At 38.3% G+C, this 4,668-nt stretch overlaps 1 pseudogene; it reads left to right on the top strand.

Annotated features, from left to right (window-relative positions):
- Window positions 1-2,022: 2,022 nt before the first annotated feature.
- LOC21384599 lies at window positions 2,023-2,870 on the top strand (annotated as a pseudogene).
- The last annotated feature ends 1,798 nt before the right edge of the window (window positions 2,871-4,668 follow it).

Here is a 4,668-nt window from a genome sequence, read left to right as displayed (position 1 = left end):
CTAGAAAATCTTCGTCAAATCTTTGACATTCATGGTATGTTGGGAGGGAAAAACATTGTTCGGTAAAAAAAAAGGGGAAAAATTCTGGACAAGTTTTAGTCCCCTTCGCTTGGAGTGCGACACTTGTGGACTGGGGGGCTAATGTTGGACGGTATTTTCGGGAGCATTAAACGCGCAATAAATTCAAAAGCTCTCCTAAGCCCAAATATGCCTAAGCCAAAGTTTGTCAGAGCCCAAATTCGCCTAAGCCTAAGTTCGCTGGAGCCCAAGCTTACAGGAGGCCAATCTCTCCTGAGCCCAAGCTTGCCGGTAGGGGTGTAATTCGGCCAAGTAGGGTTGGGTTGAGCTGAAAAATTGAGCCGACCCGCTCAGGGCGGGTTGAGAAAACTTTGGGCCGCAACACTCTCTTAAGCCCACAAACCTGCAGCCTTTCGGGTGACCTCGGGTAGGCTCGGGTTACTCGGGTTGGTGAAAACCAATTTTAATCTGTGACTTCATACCTTTTTTAACAGTCCAAAAGCATAAAATCCATAAATAGTCCATAAGCATTAACATAACATCAAACATACTTCTTAACAGTCAATAAAGTCCAGAAATAAAATTAACAATATGTCAAATAAACAGTCCATATAGAGATAGTCCAGCAAAATAGATTTAGGGATTTAGGGTTACACACTTAAATCGGATCGGATTTGGGCAAATCAGATTCAAAATGCCCGCCCGCCCCCCAATCAGCACAGTGCGGGTTAGGACTATTTGAAACTGAATTTTTTAAAAAAAACCTATGCTTTCGGGTCGGGTTGGGCGGGTTATTCGGGTTCGAGCTCATTTCTTACACCCCTACTTGCCGAAGGCCAATCTCTACTGAGCCCAAGCTCACTAGAGCCCAAATTCTCTTGAGCCGAAAGTTCAAAGGTCACGTGATGTCATCAAGTGAAGTAACCGACGTTAATTGAAGACATTGAATAATTGAAAATTAATTCTCATTGATTATTTATCAGTTTTAAATCACAAAATCGTGAAGAGTCTCATTGTAATTAAGAGAGAATAAACTCTCGAATTAATAGGAGAATTAAACTCCCTTGAGCCTAATGTATTATAAATTCCCTCAACATGAGAGGAAATGAGAGACATTCATTTCTGAATGCAATTGGCTTGTGATTGTCTTCATTTTGTTTTTGTTATTCATTCAGAAGTTTTTTGTGTTTTTCGAGTGTTCTTATAAGTTGCTTAGATAATTTACTTATTTAATATAAACTATTAGTGTAGAGATGTTAGATAAGTGTTGGGCGAAATTTTTCTCCAACAAATGGCATTGAGATGCAATAATTAATTAGTATTCAATGTTTAAAGGTTCAATCATGAAGATAATACCTGCTATCTAAACTTTTTATTTCGAAGTAGTTATTGTCCACTAAATTGCTGCATATCATGAGAGAGAGAGAGAGAGAGAGAGAGAGAGAGAGAGAGAGAGAGAGAGAGAGAGAGAGAGAGAGAGAGAGAGAGAGAGAGAGAGAGAGAGAGAGAGCATCATTGTTAGTTTTTCTTATGTTATTTTGTAAAAACAATACCATGATGGAATAAGAAAAAGCACATTCTACGCTTAGCAATTTGGACCAATAAGGTTAATTACATTGAGTGTTTGGCAATTTAGATATGGAAAAAAAACAGTCCAGTTTAAAAAACAATATATATATTATTTTTCTTCTGAAATGAATTTGTCAAAAATTCTCCAACTATAATGACGCGTATTTTTTAATCATACGATACGACCCCTGTAACTTGTGGCGTTAAAAGATCCCAGGAGGACGAATGCGTAATTTCATACACTACGAATTTGGCTGTTAAAAAGCTGCCGGGCAATCTCCGAAATACATCCTCGATCCAGGGGTATTTTCGTAAGCACACATTTGAAAACAACTCTAAATTCGACCGTCACAACATTTAAATATTCGACCGTTACAACATTTAAATACAGATTTAGCATTGGCCCGTTAACCTCAACCCCAAGTCTCTCTCTCTTTCTTTCTTTCTTTCTTTCTTTCTCTGCTCTTATTCTCTGTCTCACTCCCTTTTTCAAATTCCATGGCCGATCAAAGCACAAGCACGTCAATCATGGAGCCCAAAACCCCACACCCACTTCAGCAAATCGCCGATACGCCGACCCAAAGCTTCTCCTCAAGCAATGGCTCAAAGAGGAAGAGCTAATCCTCGGCCGAGTATCCCTCAAGGAGACCCAGATCAACTCGGTTCGAAAGGAGATCACCAATCTGTACGTCTTCTTCTTCCTCTTCCACTCCCTCTCCGTCGTCATCCTCTTCAACGCTGCTTCCTTGTGGGCTCCGCACGGAGGCGGCGCGGTGTGCAGGATTTCATGGATCCCGTCGCTTTGCTCGCTTCTGTTCTCGTTGGGGCCGATCTGGGCCGTCCGGTACAAGACCGACAATGAGGTCCACCTGGAGAAGATGCTGGAGAGGGAGAAGGAGGACGGGAAGCTCCTCGCGAGGTGCGTAGAGGAGCTGAAGAAGAAGGGCGTCGAGTTCGACCTGCTGAAGGAGGTCGACGCGCTGCGTCGGGCGAAGAGTCTCCATGTCGAGGCAAAACCGGTGAGGAAGTGGTCAGCCAGGGACTTTGTTACCCTCTTCTTCTTCAGTGCTTCCTGTTTTGTTCTTGTCATCACAAGGGTCATCTTGTGTGATTAGGGTCTCTTCCTTTATTTTTTGTGGGGTAAAGGGTATTTTGGGAATTATTGGGATGATTCATTGATTTTTGTTGGTTTTCTGTTTTTTGGGTTGTGGCAGAATACTCTTGTTCTGCTTTTAGTGAACATGTTAAGTTGAAAGTGTATAAGAATATTATGAATAAAATTTTGGGACTGATTCATTGCTTTTCTTAGTCTTTGCATTATTGAAATCTTCTTTACTAGATGTTTTTGGAATTTGTCTTCTCTATAGAATGTGGGACATTTGGTGGTTAATTTTGGTGATTTATTGTGGTGCCAAGAAAAGTTTTGGGACTGATTGCTTGGTGTCAAAATCTTCTTCACTAGATCTGATTTGGATTTTGTTTTATATAGAAATGGGCCATTTGATGTTTAATTTAGATACTTCTTTCTTTTTCTTTTTTGCTTTCCTTCATCTTTTTTTTTTCTTTTTTTTTTGTGTGCCTATTTTTGGTAGCTGTCACACTAATATTGAGAGAGTATTATCAAAAAATAAAATAAACCACTTGCGCATAACTTTAATTTTGTGCAAGTTCAACAATACAGTAGGTCCCCAAAGCTGCTCTTAAAGTTCCAAATGCAGTTATTGTCACATTTCCTACCAATTTAAAAATCCAAATTCCATTTGAAGAGCAAATTTTCAGATATAGCGAGTTATTGACTTATGGGAATACAAACGAAGTTGAGCAAGAAAAATTGACCCAATATTATAATGGCCCGCTATTACAGCTGTGCTGATTAGTAATGCGATTCTAACAAGTAACCTGGAAGGTTACCATTTTTGGTAATCTTCTGAAAATCCTCCTTCTATGGCAATGATAACTGGGGATTATCATCAAAGCATATCTTTTGTTTGGAATAATGAAGAGAAGCTTCAATATATATATATATATATAGATATATATACATTTTTTTTCTGTAGATACAAGCCCTTATATAGGACACCACTAAAGAAATCTAAAAATTTAGTGACAACCTCTAGGTCACAACTTATTTTTTGTGTTTTCCTGTAATTAAATATGAGAGACACATTAGTAGCAACTTATCATAACTCGTCATAATATAGTTACAACCCTTGCATATTGCTAATTTGGAAGCACATAAGGGAGTGAGTTTCTGATGTAGAAAACGTTAGTATTATTTAGGATTTATCTTTTATCTTTATTTTATTTTGGGATTCTTTTCATCATTTATCTTTCAATTAGTTCTAGTTCTATTATAATGATTAGTTTTCAGTTCTATTAGAAATCAAACAACAAGAGAGCTATAAATTATGTACTCCATGATCTATTCAGTCATTCAGATACTCATTCAGTTATTTAATAAAATTCATAGTTTTTAGCTCAAAAGCTTGCTACTCTTTTATTTCCGCTGTGTGAACTTCGCCAGTTTCATTAATCACTTGGCTAATTATGATTAGTAAATTACATAATAGCTTTACTACCATGTATGGCATAAATTTATTATTACTAGTACAAAGAATGAAAGAAAAATGAACAAAAAGGGAGAAGAACATTAACTATGCAAACCCACGGATGTATTTTCTCTAGTGTCAATTACGTATAGTACTCATCAGGAACAAAGGACTAGTGTCTAAAATTTACAAGACTTTCACAATTGCAATCACCAAAAATATAAACAAATCCAAACTCAAATTATCAATTTTCATCTTCCCTCACCAATGGAGCCGTGAAGCATAGGTCGAGATGCACCATTTTTAGGTGGTGTCATAGTCACTGCATCTGTCACCATGCTTGTGCTTGCGGATGAGTCATAAAAGCTCGAATCGGTTCCTTTAGTTGCAATGCCACTTATTAGGCTGCTCACGTCGTCAAATTTCCAGTCTTCCAAGTAACCAGGCCTCGAAATTTCGGTGCTCACTTCAATGTCTCCTGATAGCATTGCCACCACTCTTGACATGGATGGCCTGATTGTTGGCGATGTTT

This window comes from Morus notabilis, unplaced genomic scaffold (assembly GCF_000414095.1).
Source record: "Morus notabilis unplaced genomic scaffold, ASM41409v2 Scaffold787, whole genome shotgun sequence".
Lineage (NCBI taxonomy): Eukaryota > Viridiplantae > Streptophyta > Magnoliopsida > Rosales > Moraceae > Morus > Morus notabilis.
This window is presented reverse-complemented; position numbering and strand designations above follow the sequence as displayed.